General features: G+C 51.7%; 1 long non-coding RNA gene across 7 annotated transcripts in view; it reads left to right on the top strand.

Annotated features, from left to right (window-relative positions):
* Nucleotides 1–5292, top strand: part of LOC141578796 (uncharacterized) — a 33292-nt gene extending 28000 nt beyond the window's left edge. For 6 of the 7 annotated variants that reach the window (XR_012509471.1, XR_012509473.1, XR_012509467.1 and 3 more), the window contains 2 exons: nucleotides 124–221; nucleotides 4320–5292. This is a non-coding gene — a long non-coding RNA (uncharacterized LOC141578796). Of the gene's footprint in view, nucleotides 1–123; nucleotides 222–3850 lie in introns of all 7 variants that reach the window. The other variant, XR_012509472.1, reaches the window with a different exon arrangement.
* The last annotated feature ends 10745 nt before the right edge of the window (nucleotides 5293–16037 follow it).

Below are 16037 nucleotides of genomic sequence, written 5' to 3'. Positions count from 1 at the left end.
TTTCCTAATTTCTTTCTATTGCTGTTCTGTCTCTGTTGCACAGGCTTTTACTCCGTCTTTCTTGTTTCCTTTCTCACGCTTTCTTTAGGTTTAATTTGCATTTCTTTTCCTATTTTTCTTAAGCTGGAAGCCAGGGTCACGGATCTGAGTTCTTTCTCATCGCCCAGTACGGGCACTTGGCGGCGGAAATTTCACCCTGCGTCCTGCCGTAGCAGCTTTCGGTAAGTTCCCGTGTGTTGTGTTTTTATTTTCATTCTGTTGAGAACACTTCCTAATTTCCTTTTCGATTTTTCCTTGACTCAAGGATTATTCAGAAGGGTGTTATTTAAATTGCAAATACTTGAGAATTTTCCAAGGATCTTGCTGTTACTGAGTTAAAATTTAATTCCATTATGGTCAAAGAATATAATTTATGTAATTTGAATCCTTCTCAACCTATTAAGTCCTGTTTTATGGCCCAGAACATGGTCTGTATTGGTAAATGTTCCACGTGCACTTGGAAAGAATGTGTCTTTGAGTGGCGTGTTCTATAAACGTCAATCAAGTCAAGCCGCTTGGCAGCATTGCTCACGTCTCCCGCATTCTTGCTGACTTTCTGCCTGCTTGTCCCATTAATTATGGAGAGAGGGGTATTGAACTCTCCGACTGTAACTGTAGGTTTGTCTGTTTCTCCTTTCAGTTTTGTGAAACTCCTTTTAAATTGAAGTGTGGCTGGTTTACAGTGCTGCGTTAGTTCCCGGTGCACAGCACAGCGGTTCCGCGCTGTGTCTGTGTCTGTATCTTCCTTTCCATCCCAGGTGATTACAAGCCGTTGACTAGAGTTCCCTGCCGTGCGGCGGGGCCTGTTGTCTGTCTCTTCCGTGCATAGCACTTTGTGTCTGCTCGTCCCAAACTCCCAGGCCACCCCTTTCCACCCTGGCGACCGTAAGGTTGTTCTCTACGTGTGAGAGCCTCTTGTTGTTTTGTGAGTAAGTTCATCTGTGCCACTTTTTTTTAGGTTCCATGTATGAGTGCTATTATGTGACTTTTGTCTCTGTCTGACTGACGTCACTCAGTACGACGGTCTCCAGGTCCATCCATGCTGCCGCAAATGGCATTGTCTCCTTTGAGTTTCACCGTGTTTGGCTTCACGTGTATTTCAAAGGCCGTCATTCCGTTTAACCTATGTGTGGTTTTACATTTAAAGTGTGTTTCTTGTAGGCAGCACCTAGTCAGGTTCTGCTTTCTTAACCGTGTCTGACCACCTCTGCCTCCTAACGGGGGGGGGGGGGGTCTAGACCAGTCACACGTAGGCGCTCACGCACATCCTGCTTGTCCTGACTCTTTTTCCTCTGTTTCCTCTTCTTCGGTCTCCTTTTGCCTCAGCAAGGGTCCTTTGTAACCCATTGTATCTTCTTTGCTGGCCTTTCGGCTCTGACCCTGTTTTGTCACTTGGTGGGTGTTTTACGAGGTTTTGGTTTATGGCGTCAGCTTGTCACCGTTGGTCCTGACTGACTGACTTTCCTCCTCGTTACGGCTTTTTCCTGCTTCTTTGTCTGTTTGATGATTTTTGATCAGATGCCAGGCATTGTGAGTTTTCCCTTAGTTGGTGCAGGATATCTTTATATTCCTACAGATACCCTGGGGCTTTGTTCTGGGCTGCTGTTAAGTTACCTGGGCACGGCTTTGTTCTTTCTGGTCTTGTTTTTCTGACTGGTAAGGCGGGTCTGACCCAGGGCCCCATTCCGGGATTGCTGTTCCCACTGCTGAGGCAAGACCTTTCCGAGCACCCTGGGCCCCGTGCCTTGTCCACCTTTCTAGTCTGACTGATGGGAACAGACCCCATTCCCAGCCCTGTGTGAGCAGCGGGCGCTGGTCCCTCCAGCCCTTGCAGGGAACGGTTCTCTTCTGACCTTGAACAGTTTCCCCCCAGGTACATTCTGGTCCTCACTCAGCTGAGTGCTCGAGTGCTCCCTCTGCAGGGCCGCCTGTGCACGCTCCCCTCTCCGATTCTGTGACCTATGACCTCTTGTTGCCTTGGTCCCCCTAGACCCTCAGCTCTTTCTCATTAGCTCAGGGATTCTGTTGGGCTCCCCCTCAATTCCCCCGTCCTGCACTGAGCCCTGGAAATCTCTCGAGGAAGCAAGTCGGACCATGACAGGGCTCGTCTCCTGGGGACTGTTGCAGTTCACTGCCCAGTGTCCACTGTCTGGGAAAATACGTGGTTTTATGTATTTACATATTTGTTGTTGTGCTTTTTTGATTTTTTTTTTTTTTTTGGTTGTTTCAGGCGGGAGGATAAATCTGGTTTCTGTTTCTCCATCTTGGCCAGAAGCAGATTCCGCCTTTTAATTTTGGTGAACTCTCTTTGCTGTACTGAAACTTAACAGGAGTAAGGAACGAACTTCCTGAGCATCTCCCTCTGTTCCGTGAGCTCGCGCTGCCCGTGAGCTCAGAGGAGTGCTCCCTGGCGGGAAAGCGGGCAAACAGGCGCCTGCGTCTCTCTCTAGTTGTTTTTTTTTTTTAATGGAGGTGCTGGGGACTGAACCCAGGACCTTGTGCGTGCTAAGCACGCACTCCACCCCTGAGCTATACCCTCCCCATTCTCCAGTTTTATTTTTAACATTTTTTTTTAACATATTGACCTCTGATTCTCCTAGCACGTGTTTTGGTGTTCGGCGTGGGGTGAAAATCTCATTGTCTTTTTCTCCTTTCATATGCACGTTTCTGACTTTCTCTGCCTCCTCTGTGAGGGGCCCTGCCGCCGCCCACCTTTGACTGTGCTGCTCCCAGACCCTTCCGGTTTCGTGGCATCGTGCTGACAAACGTTGTAGCTGGAACAACTTGTCCAGCAGCCGACAGCGGGCGACGGGGGCTACGATTTACGGCCGACAGCTGAGGCCACTCTTAGGAGCTGTGCGGCCTTGGGACTCGGCTTCGCCCACTCTGGGCTTCAGGTTGCACTTCTGGAAACGCAAGTGAGGAGGGCGCTTACCTCCTTGGGCTGCTGCGACAACGACAGAAGACAGAGGGACAGCAGCTCTGCCAGCCCGCAGGTCTGCGGGAGCGCTCTGTGTGCGCCCGTGTTCCTGCCTTCACTTCTGAAATCTGCTCTTAATTTTCAACAGTGTCTTAGCTGTCCCTGCCTGCTTCTCCTCCTGTGTGAGTGTTAGCTGCGTCTTGCCAAACCCCCCGCCCTTGGCTTACCCCTCACCCCCAAATAAGCCCTATCAGAATTCTGAAAATCTGACAAACCTGTGCGTTACGCTAATTTGGGAACATCTGAGGTGTGCAAACTGCCTCCCCAAGAACGTGATGTGTTTTTTTCCCCTTTGTTTCTTTCTTTTTCAAATTTCAGTTCTATATTTCTCAGCAAACGTTCTCGTTTTCTTCTGACAGACTCTGAACATTTCTGAAGAGGGTTTTTGCTCAGTATTTTTATGTTTGTTTTTTTTCCCTTTTGTCTGAGAATGAAATTTTTAAGAAAATTCGACTCTATCTCCTAACCCGTGGTTGCTAGAAAATACTAGAAAACATTGATTTAAAATATGTATTTTGCATCTGGCTACTTTTCCTGAACTCTCTCATTCATTCTGAAGGCTCTTCCGCTGGCTCTCTGGGGGCCCCCAGGAATGCGGTGTTTTGGTTCCCTCCTTTCCAGAAGCTGCACATCTGATTTCCGTGCTACAGCTTTTGCATTGTCTTCAGTTTATAGACCAGGGCCGCACAGTAATGGTAAAAGCAGGCATCCTTGCTTGGTTCCTGCCTCGGGCTGCAGCGCCTCGGTGTTCCACCATCACGGGTAGATAAAGGAAGTGCTTATTTATAATTTTCTATAGTTTATTGAGCTTTTGTTATGTTTTGTTCTCAGAAATAAGAGCTGCCTTTCAGCAAATGTCCTTCCCCTGACGTTTAACAATCATGAACCGTTTAAGACACACCAGCAACATAAATAAAAATCGGAAAAACCTGCACCTACCCACCCAGCCGTTGGCCTAAGAAACCCGACACCCGACCAGGCTGTGCTCCCCGGGTGACCCCTCACGGAAGAGCCCCTCCCCCGCCGCAGGGGACTGTCCATCTGAGACGGGGACGCCTCGCACCTGGGGCACAGAACTTGTTTCCATGTGTTGAAACGTGTTATGGAAGCAACATCACCCTGTGTTCCCCTTTCTCGCCTTTCTCGCCGCTGCCCGCGCTGTGTCTGGGAGACTCTGCCAGGGGCACGTGCAGCTGTGGTCATGGTTTTGACTGTGTCCACTCCGGCCACGGATACACCTCCACGTGGCTCCCCTGGGCGAAGGTTTGGGGCGGCTCTGATTTTCTGTGATCCCCCGCAGGGACCTGGATTAGCTGCCCAGATGCGGCCGAGCTCCTCCCAGACGCCACCCCCATGTGCCTCCTCCAGGGACGTGTGAGCAGCGCCTCCCTGCTGAGCCTCGAGAGGAAGATGCAGAGACATCAGGGACAAGGATGCCCCCCGACCTCGCTCCGGCCCAGCACCACGGATGCGGGGCCTCCTGGCATCGGGGCAGCGCACTGCGCTTAGCGCTCCTGCGCCTTTCTCGTTTCACCCGGATCAGGCCACCACTGTTTTCCCCTTGGCTTTTAGATCAGCAGCAGCTTTGAAGAGTCTCGGCTGCTTGTCTGGAAGCGGGTCCTGCAGTCGGGTTTGTGGGGCCGTGTCTTCATGATCAGACGCGGGTTGAACTTTGGGGCCAGAACGTGGCTTCCGTGGTGCCGCGCCCTCAGTGCACGTCACGCCAGGGGCGCGTGCCTGTTTGTCTCACTGTCGGTGACACGAGGAAGGACCCCTAGGCGCGGCTGTGGTCCACCAGTTTCCTCTGTTTCCAAGGCACCCTTTGAACTTTGCAAATAATGGAAGACATTTTCGCACATCGGGGTCTGGGGAAGTCATTCTGATTGAACTTGAATTTTATGCTAAATAAAACAGCCTGGTACACCCGCTTTAATTATTAAAGAAAAGGGCACATTGATCAGAAGTAAAGAATGTCCGCGTTAAAAATATACATGAGATGCCGCCCTTCCTGGGACACCAGTGCTGGTCCTGCTTCGATGACAAGCCCCCTTCCCAGGCAGCAAGGTCGCTCTGACTCGCTGTGGACGTGCAGGTCTGTGTTTTCTGAAACCTGAAGGAGAGCAGCCCTGACTTGTTTGAGGTTCTGTGTTCTGACGGGATATTAAACTGTGCCGAAACCCGTGCTGCTCTGGGGCAGCTCCTCAGGGCCATCTGAGAGGCTGGCTTCGGGGCTAGTCTGTTTGGCCCAAATAAAACTCTTCTTTATTCCTTTATAGACTGTTTACTGACTATTTCTGTTGTCATTGCCCGGTGTAGTTGGGAGGGCTCTAGAAAAACCCACCTGAGGTCACCTGGTGTCTCCTTGGGACCAGCCTTCTGGACCAGGCGCAGGCCCCTTGGGCCCCCCCCACCGCCCGCCCCCAGCCACCCCGCTTTTCAGCAGCCTCCAGGTGTGCGGGGAGTTTTGCCTGAAATGCTGGGTCTCCTCGTGTGAGGCGGTGGCACCCAGCTTTGATTTGGACTGTTACCTTGAGTGGCGGCGTCCTGAGGGGGTGCTGGGCATTTCCTGGGCAGAGGGCCTGGGGGGGGGGGTTTCTAGGCGGGAAAGGTCTAGAAGGAACTCTGGAGTGGACTGAGTTGGCCGGCTGTTTTTTTTTGGAATGTGGCTTAAAATTAAGAGGACTTGTACTTCATACTAAAACGAAACTTAGAAAAAAAAAAAGTGGGAACTTGTGCTTCCAAAGCCTCGCGGTTCCCAGGTGGGCAGCACCCACCGCCACCCCGGCTGCCTCCACGGCGGGTGCGAAGCTGACCCGTGTCTGTCCCCGAAATGGCCCGGATGGGCTCTTGACGATGTTCCCAAATGGATTTTTTGCACGTGCAGTTAAAGAACGCTAGCTTGATAAAACATCTTTTCACAATCCTGACCCCCAGAGAACAAAAGAGCTCCTAGGAGAAAGCCTGAAGCTGTAAATCCTTTTCTGTCCTTGAAATGCAAACACAGCCCACACTGCCGGAGACTCCAGCCTTGGCTCAACGTGTGGGACCTAAAACTGAAAAAAAAATAAATAAATAAAGGGGAAACTTTCAAAGCTCAAGCAGGGAAACTGTGAGATCTCTGTGTCTCTGGATGTGTACGTGCTGGGGTGTCTGTCAGAAACGCAGGCTGGCTCTACCTGTGGGTGACGGTATCAAAATTAAGTTGTAAAAGAGCTCTATTTATTTGACTTACAGTCAAATGTTTCTAAATGTAACAAAAATCTAACCCCAAATTTTAGAAGAATCACATCATCTAGGGTTAATCCTTTGCTTTACAAATACACTCACGCTGCTGGTGCGGTTCGCACGCGCCCGCGCAGCCCGCCGCGGGGGACAGGGCTCTCATTGTGCCTCGCTCTGCTGAAAGCCAATAAGCTCGTGTTACAAAATGTTGTCTCCCTGTTACGAAATTTGTCGACAAGAAATCTACCTTGATATGATGGCATTTCCACAAGTAATGAAAGAGAGAGAAACGGGATACACGTTTTTAGGGACGCTCTTCAAGAGTAATTACGTTTTATGGTCTGTCTACCTAAAGGCACTTTCCCCAGGCTTTGGTAACTTGAAACGTTAGTGTTGCTAAATCAAATGAGACAACGAGAAGTGACTGAAAACCTAGGTTATTTCCTATTAAGAGAAAACGCTAAAAGATTCATTGCTAAGCAAGTCGGCGTTTCTCTACTTTGCTTTCTTATTAGAGAAAAAGTAAAGATGTTTGAATTTATTGGACACAGGTCTTACACCACATCGAGGGAAGCAATTACACTATGAAAAAAAACGTATGTTTCTGGAAGTTATGAAATACGTTCGTAAGTCTGCCGACCAGGAAATGCTGACACGAGAAACAGTTCACAGCTGCTTGCTTCTTGGTTCTTGCTAGAGATTCAGGTTTTTTTTTCAAGGGTTCGAGTTATATCGTATCTGTAATCAAAGCTACTAAAAAAAATAAGACAATCATTTCATTATACAAGGGAAGTAGGATGTATGTTTTCAATTAAAAACAGGTATGAGAAATGGAAATGCATTTTGTTACGGGAAAGGAGAGCATTTTGAAGAGAGAGATTCAACTCTCTCTCTTTCTGGTTTACTGGGCGTGTTAAGTTACATGGGTACCATTGTAAACTGAAAAGTGCCATTAAGCCTTCTGTACGTCATGTCTGTATAAATATGCATTGTAAGTGTTCCAGAAGTCACACGCAGTTTCTGAACGTCTTCCACGCGCCGACCTAACGCGTTGCCGCCCGCAGCCCCGCGCCTCGCTCTGAGGCGCTGAGCTCCAGTGTGAGGCAAGGGCCTGCCGGCTGGTGCACAAACAGCACCCACGGGGTCGGTCAGGATCCTGGGCCCTGCAGATAAAGGCCATTCTGCTCCTACCAAAAATTAGCCCCTCACTGTCAGACTTGCCGCCCTGATGTCCTTGTAACATGGCAACTGTCTGCTCCTAAATCAGAGAAGTGACGTTGGGTAAACGGGGGCTGTAAATTCGATCAACAGCTGGGTCTGTGGGAAACCCAAGACGGCCGTTTGGCTCTTGCTGGCTCCCTGGAAAAATCCCACTTTGTTTGTTTGTTTGTTTGTTCTGTCTGATGGGCTAAAGACTTCCAGTGCTGCAAGGCTGCCGCCCTCACGACAACAAAGAAACTGTCAGAAAATGTGTTTTCTGCTTGGGGTTCGCCTTCCACACTCTCCAGTGATCAAGGCACCCACTTCACTGGGCAAATCAGACGAGCCTTAACAAAAACCTTACAAACTTCTTGGAATTATCAGTCACCACCGTCCTCAATCATTGGGCAAGGTCGACGGAACTAATAGAAAACCTGGACTCAGAACAAAAATTAATCACATGGCATTGAATGAACTAACAAACAGGATTATAATTTTTATGACTTTTTGTCTGAAGTATCACTGGCTTTTACTCTGTTTTCCAGATGTAAGAGACTATTTCTCCTTCAGCTAACCATGACTTAACAGCAATTTGGTAAATTGCACATTTGTAAACAGTACTGAGGCATTTATCTTTTCTCTCTACCCAAACCCTCTAGAATTTGGAAACTGGGGTTCCCAGCAGCCTTTCCAGGTGAATAAGGAGGGTCACTTTCTGGCAGATGCAAGAATCTCGAGACGATATTCTGGACCCCGAGAAGAGAGAAAGCCGCCTACCTCTGTAGAAGTCGCAGGTGGAATCGAATGGCAAGTCCTTGGTGTGGCTTTCCTGGCCTTGTGCGGTCTTTTAGAGGTTCAGTCTGAGATCCTTCATAAATAGTTCAACTTGAGTTCCTTCAGCAAAGCCAATTTAAAAGAGACTGTAGCTCCAGAGAACACACACAGATGGCCAACAGGCACGTGAAAACACGCTCAACATCACTGCTCACCAGGGAGGTGCAAATCCAAACCACAAAGAGATACCACCTCACACCTGTCAGAACGGCTGCCATCCAAAAGGATACAGATGTCAGATGCTGGTAAGGATGTGGAGGAAAGGGGGGCCCTCACCTGCCGCTCATTGGTGCAGCCGCCATGGAAAACAGTGTGGAGGTTCCTCAAAACATGCAAAGCAGAGCTCCCACACAATCCAGCAAACCCACCTCTGGGTGTATACCCCAATTATACAGAAACACTAATTTGAAACGACACCTGCATCCCAGTGTTCACAGCAGCGTTATTTACAACAGCCAGGATATGGAAGCAACCCAAGTGTTCATCAGTGGATGAATGGGCAAAGAAGATGTGGTCTATGCTGTCAATGGAATACTACTCAGCCATCAAAAAGAACGGAATTCTGCCATTTGCAGCAATGTGGAAGGACCTAGAGAGCGTTATGCTTAGTGAAAGGAGTCAGACAGAGAAAGACAAATACTCTGTGTTATTGTTCATGTATGGAATCTGAAAATAAAACAAATGATTGTGTACAACACAACAGAAACAGACCTACAGGTACTGAGAACAAACTAGTGGTTCCCAGTGGGGAGAGGGCTGCGGGGAGGGGTGAGATGGGGTATAGAATTTTAGACACAAAGTACTATGTTAAAAGTAGATAAGCAGCAAGGATACATTGCACAGCACAGGGAGGTATTTTGTGATAACTTTAAATGGAGTATAATCCGTAAAAATATTGACTCACTATGTTGTGTACCTGAAATTAACATAATACTGTAAATCAACTACGCTTCAGTGAAAGTGCCATGGAAGACCCTGTGTGTTCAGCTACACTTACGTAAATAATCAGGCCGAGTTTATTGAAACCGGATTTATTTTGCAAACAAAATGAGTCTTAATTTGACTGTATTTGATAGAAATAAGGATAATTTTAAAGAGGAAAAATTATGTTTCCGCAATATAGCTTTATGGGTCTTTGCGGTTTGGTATTTTCCGCCTAAGATTCTCTTCCCAGATGACACCTCGTTACTATGTTACATTATTATAAAGTTTAAGTGAATTGTTAGGAGGCCGTTCCACGCTTGTTTCTGAATCTGACTCCAGTGAGCCGTCTCTGGATGAAGATCAGACGCTCCGGCACCGGCACCCGGGAGGCTGCGCGCTGGAGAAGGCCTCGTTGAAGAGGCTCTCCGGCCTGGGTGGAGGACCCTTGTCAGGCGCTGTTACCAGCTCGCGCACGGGGGCGCTCCAGGGGATCAACCTTGGGGTTCATATGTCCCACTTAAACGGGGCCTCTGCGTCGGACAGACCTGCTGTGGGTACTGCCGACCTCAGACTCTCCCCAGCACGGCCGTCAGGCCCGTGTGAGGAGTAGACGCCAACATGGTGGCCAGTTGGCCCTGGCATCTGGACCAGGCCTGTCAGACCCAACCTACTAATTTCAGTTGTGCTGTTTACCAAAAGTTGGTCTCCTTATCAAAACTGAAAGTTACTGTTTTAGCTACACTTTCGCCCCAATGTCAGTGTGGAAAAAAATGTTTTTTGGTAAAGGCGTCACCAGGCATAGCTCCTGGGGCCTGTCATCAGATTCCTTGGTCAGTACAAGACTGATACAGACCCCTCATGACACCCACACCGGCCTCTCAGCCGTCCCTAACGTCGCCGCTCACCTCGACTGGCCGCCCCTGGCCTGACCTTTCAGGTTCAAATTCTTCAGCAAATGAAAGTGTCCACCCCTCATCCGATACGACCCTCGGTCCTCAGGGATGGAGGAAAGTTACCCGAGGGACAGCCCCCACGCACTCTGTCCCCTACTTAATTAACAAATGTCTTAAAGAGAAAAACACAAGTAAATTATGTCAGCAGCCCCCTTGTGTCAAATACCGGACAGATGGCTTTTGGCAAGACTACAAGAGAAATGACCCGTGGTTTAACACCATGTCAGCAAAACTTCCAATTAATGAGGCCGTCCATGGGAATGCTGTGGGAGGGACTGCCTCCCTCCCCCGGGTCCTGTCTTCACGTGTGGTGCTGGAAATGGTCCACCTCCCCAAGGGCGGGCGCGCCGGTGTCTTCACAGCGGGCAGATGGATTTATGCTTACTGGGACATTCCACTGCCCCATCGTCAGGACACCAGGAAGCAGGTGAACCTCCTTTCTCTCTTTGTCACCGAGTCAGGAGGCCCAGGTTAGCAGGACTCCAGGAGACCTGGCGGCCAGGTCTTTCGGGAATCTTAACTCCTGGGGCAGGAGTGTCTGTAAACAGGCAGGTGCTCCGACGTGTGTTGGCCACCACTGGTCCGACCGCTGGAGGGACCGCATCGTGGGTTGCGGCGTGACACGTCCCCAAGCCCCTCGGCCCAGGTGCTGGGTGAGCACACGGCTGCCCTGGGCTTCCTTCCCGCCAGACGCCGAGGCGCGTTTGCACCGCTGCCCACACTGCCTGCGGCCCGTAGATCAGAACCTCTAGGGAAGCTGAGACAGCCCTAGAAAGAATTGCCCCCGAGGCAAGCTGGTTACAAGCTGTAAGAGGACCAGGGAGCTGTTCAGGTGGCTCCCTCCTGGAATAAGCATTTTTTCCACCTGCTTCACAGGTGATTGCTATTTTCATAACAGGTACTTATCATTCTTCTCCTATCAGCCTACTCACGGCATGTCCACCGCTTGCTTTCAGCCTACTGCTAAAAACACGTGTTACAAGTTTGTGTGGAACATTCAGGGTAACTGATGAAGTGTGTCGCCTGCAGAACGTCTCCCCCCGCCCCCATGCTCATTCGCTGTGTCTGAACAGACCCGCCCCCAGCTCCCCGCGACACGGGGAACCAGGCGAATGTCTGCACCCACATAAAGGAGCGACCCAAATCAGGAGGCCTGGCACCGAGGGATGTGGCAGCCTCCGTGGGGGCAGGACCAGTCCTGGCATCAGGGGGCAGATTTTTGGATCATCAATGCTTCCTATCGAAACCTTTATAATCAGAGGGGAAACTGAGAGAAGGCGTTTGCACGTATCCAGGCGTGGGGAAGGCAGTCTGGCCCGTACGTGAGGGGACGTGAAGTTTATGCTGAAACAGCCTGTTTGTGGCCCAACAGACACACACTGTCCATCTGCTTTAATCATTAAAGAGAAGAGTATGTTGACTATGTTGTCCGTGTTAAAAATAAAGACGAAGCGCCTCCCTTCCCGGGGCCCCAGTGCGGGTCCTCTGTTGATGAAACGCCCTTCCCAGGCACCAAGGCCGCGCTGACTCACTGTGTACGTGCTGGCCTGTTTCTTCTTGAAACTCTGAAGGAATGTACGCCTGACTTGTTTGATGTCCTTTGTTCTGACAAGACATACAACTGTGCTCAGAGCCCGGCTTCTCCGGTGCGGCCCCTCGGAGCCGCGAGAGGCTGGCCGGGCCCAGGCTCCGGCGGCGGCCCGGCTGGAGCAGCGCCCCTCTCCTCCTGCGCGGGCCACGCGTTCTGCCGGCCGGCGCCCTGGGCCGGGGGACCTGGAGACGGCGTCTCCGGTGCTCCGCCGGCTTTCCACCCCGTCGTGTCGGCAGCCAGCGATGACCCTGGCCTCCGTCAAGGATCACTGTCATGGTTGCAAATGGAATTCTTCTGGTTCTGTCCCCCACCCCCTGTGTTTATTAGCTGCATTCTTCCATGGGGACGAACGTTCCTTCCCTCCCTGACATCTGTGTTCGGTCCCTCGATTCGGTTGGAACTGGCTCTGTGCTGGTTTAAACTGGATCTCCCACTGGCCGTGACCCCTCGGGCTCTCTCCTCTGGGTGCCGTTTGCTCCCAGCTTGGCCCTTTTTTCTGTTCAGTTGCTTGCCTTCCTCATGCTACCCAACAGTTCCTTACAGAGCCCGACTCAGGACCCGCGGGGCGCTGGCTCCAGGGGCCCACAGACCCCCAGATCCCGGGACGCTGACATCCCCTCCGTGAAAGTCTTTGCAGATAACCTTCACACGTGCTCCCATGTACTTCAGATCATCCGTAGATCGCTCACAATACCTGACACAATGCAAATGCTGTGAAAGGAGTTGTAAATAAATGTAAATGCTACTTAAAAAGTTGCTGGCTTGCAGCAAACACAAGTTTGGCTTTGGGGAACTTCCTGGAATTTTTTTTTCTGAGTATTTTCAACCCGAGGTTGGTCGAACCCCGAGACGCAGAGGGCTGACTGCTGACTCTTCATCAGTGATGTGTGCTGCAAATCTCTCCTCCCGAGAGACGGCTTGACTTTTCGCTCACAACTTCTTTTGATGCGGAGAGGTTTTTTGTTTTTGTTTTACTTTATTCTTGTTGACTTTATCAATCTCTTGTTTTGTGGTTTGTGGGGTTTTCGTCTCATTTACTACGTAATGGTCCCTGACAAGATAGCTTTCTGATCAGTCTCCTGCGGTTTTTTCCTGCAAGCGCAAATGTCTCCTTTCTCAGACGGAGGTCTTCCAACGAGCAGAGCCGGCCCTCGGTGGCGGGCGGAGGGAGGACCGTGCTTACATGTTACTTACTCTCCGGGGATGTGCAGCTGTTTCTGCTGTAAAGGAACGCAGCCCACCGCCCGGTTCTGCCCACAATGCACCCCGAAAGGAATCTAGGGCGGAGATCAGGAATGAGGCGCTCCGTGCGCTGGGAGAACAGGCCGAACAGGCCCTCAGAGAGGGAGATGTTTTCAGGAGGCAGTTTATGAACCCGGGTTCTCGCATCTTTCCACACTTAGAAAAGCACCAATGTCATTAACTGAGACCTGTCCCTCGTGACCAGCAGCAGCCTCCCGGTGAGGTGCGCGCGCGACGGCACGTTCCCCTCCCCCCAAATCACGTGTACCCCGGCCCCCCGCAGCCCACCCCTCCCGGACGGTCCTCAGAGCTGGCTGAGAGGCTGTCCCCCTGGCCGAAGTTCTGAGCAAGACCCCTGAACACCGCTGAGCTCGCAGCTCTCGCGTGGTGCTTCTCATTTCAGTGCACACGGCCCACCCTCTGCCCGCGTTCTCCGGGCACCACGCCTGCCCCCCACCATCCCTGACCAGTCAGGCTCCCTTGTGTGTGTTTGGGGAGGGGGCTCCACTCCCTTTCTGTGTCCCAGGGGCTTGGAGAGCCCAGCTTCACGTGGGGTGGGTGCCTAAGCCCAGCCCCGTTTCCTCCCATCAGGATTCTGCCTCAGTGTCAATTCCCACGTGAATCCCTGGTAGAAGGTGGTGGAGTCGCCCTGAAGCCACGGATTCCTTTAGGGGGAGGCAGCATTTTGAAGGCGCCGCGCCCTCCCCTCTGGCGGAGCAGCCGCACCTCCCGGGGCGGGGGTCGCTCTGGGGTTCTCTCCCAGAACGGCGTTTTATTCTCTAAGCACCGTGCGCACCTTTTGTTAGATTTATTCTTAGCAGTCGGGTGCTTTTCATGTTCCTGTTGTCAGTGGTGTCTTGGAACCTGTCTCCTCGCTTCTGATTTTTCAGTCTTGTGTCCACGTGCACCCGTCCCGAACGCGTCCTGATGCTAACTAACGTTCAGGGTTGCAGAGTCTCTGGAGTGTCCTTGCAGACAGTTCTAGTGCTAGTCCCTGCCAGGGGCTGGCAGACAAGAAGACAGGGAAGCTGGCACTGCTGCCCGCGCTCCACCGTAACAGGTCGCTGTGAAGGCCGTGCTCCCACCAGGCTTTGGAGGGAGTGTCTCTCAGGCTGGGGAAGCGCCTTCCACTCTTAGTTGGCTGAGAGCCTTCATGAGCTGTGTTCTGTGTCATCTACCTTTTTTCCCTGGCCTTTAAACTGTGTGTGTGTCATAGATTGTCCCATCTCTCAGTTTTCTAATATAAAACTATCTTTGCAGTAGAGAGGACCCCTTGGTCATGATGTATCTTTCAAAATCTTAGCTTTTTTTTTTTTTTTTTTTTTTTTTTTTTTTTTTTTTTTGGTGGGGAGATGTTCAACGGCTGGTCCAACAACTTCAAAATGAAGTCACTCTATAGTCAAGCCGCATACTTAATACAGTAAGTCTATTTCCCCTGGGGACTGGCCGTCTTCCTGCAGTTTTCAAAGACGCAGGTGTGGGGCCGCCGCGGCGGGCTCTTACCGCCAGTTCATCTTGCTCGCGTGCCCTCTCTTCGCTTCGGCGTGGCTGGTGTCCCTCCCCTCCCCACCCAATTTTCATGCCCGATGCTGGACTGCCTTCGCAGTTCTCTTGAGGAACCAAGGCCTTCCCCGTTCGTATTTTATGTTCTTCTTCTCTTTGCCTCGGTTTTACTTTTTTGCCCCTTTCCTGACTTCTTGAATCTGATGTTTCGCTTATCACAAGTCTGGGTCTTCCACACCCTTCCCTATAGTGAAGCCCCCAGGCACCCCCCCCCCACCGCGGGCCCTGCGGCCGCTGCCCCCCTTCCGCCCTGCCTTCTCCCGCCACGCTGCACCCCGGTTTCCTCTGTGACCCAACAACTGCCCAGAAGTGAGTCCCTGCATTTCTGAACATACGGCCAATGAACCACCTGAGCTTTTCTGGCTTGGCTGCGGAGGGGTGATCGTTTGGTGGGGACCCTCCTGTTAGAGCTTGAAATTAGCCTACATCCTTGTCTACACCCGTTCCTGAAGCGTTCCACACGCTGGCTCCAGTTTGGAGAAATGGCGTTCCATCCATGTCCCTCAGTCAAGCTTAACTGTCTGAATCTCGCCCCGGCGACTTCTACCCTCCTGACCCACCCGCGACAGTGACATGTGCCTTAGATTCTTCCACAGGCACCCTGGGTCGTTCACCCGCCAGTGCTTCCACCATCCGTGACTCAGCCCATTCGCCTTGCATCTGCACAGTCCTGGCGTTCTGTCCCCATCCATGTGTGCTGACCGCGCCTCCCCAGGGCAGCCTTTGTCCTGTCACTTCTGTGCGATGTGGAGGGACGGTGCTAGTGGACATCCCCCCCACCCCGTTTATTACATGAAGGGGCTCATCTTCAAATCACTGCGGGGAAGCAAGTTGGCTGAGCCACCGACTGCAAATAGCCCTGTCATGTGGGGGTGGGGACGCACACATGTTTATGGATGTTGGGGGATGGGTCCCTGAGAGGACAGGTGGGTGCTGGGGTGCGCACTGAGCGTGTGCACATGCCTTCTGGGGTCCCAGCACCCCACGGCAGACTGGACAGGATGCTCCCTACTTCCCACCCCCCCGCCGTTCTGCAGAGCCTTCCCAGGGTGGTGGGGGGCGGGGGGTCGGTTCCGGACTCTGGCAGCTTCCTCCGTGAATACTTGGCTGTGCAAGGCTCTATGTCTTGATCCAATTTCTGTGATTTATATTTTCCGTAATTCTCTCCGGTCAGGACTTTCAGACTCCTTACACAGTGAGCACTGTGTTCTCGTGCAATATAGAAAGAAGGCTGTGCTGGCCGCGGCGTCGACTGCAGCGTGCGCGCTGCCCCTCTCCTGGGGACTTGGGTGCCTCCTGCCCCGTTTCTGGGGGACATGTGGAAAGGGCCCCACAGAGCCCCAGGCCCTGCTCCCAGACCCTCTGCAAAGGCCGGGCTCTGCTGCCCCAACCTCGCTTCAGAGCTGACTCAGGGGGCTGGGGGCTTCTCAGGGGAGCCTGGACCCCAGCGGAGGCAGAGACCCCAGTTTTGTGTGGGCTTGTGGGGTGA

This window comes from Camelus bactrianus, chromosome 10 (genome assembly GCF_048773025.1).
Source record: "Camelus bactrianus isolate YW-2024 breed Bactrian camel chromosome 10, ASM4877302v1, whole genome shotgun sequence".
NCBI classification, from domain to species: Eukaryota; Metazoa; Chordata; class Mammalia; order Artiodactyla; family Camelidae; genus Camelus; species Camelus bactrianus.
The sequence above is the reverse complement of the archived record's forward strand: the minus strand, read 5'-3'. Positions and strand labels throughout refer to the sequence as shown.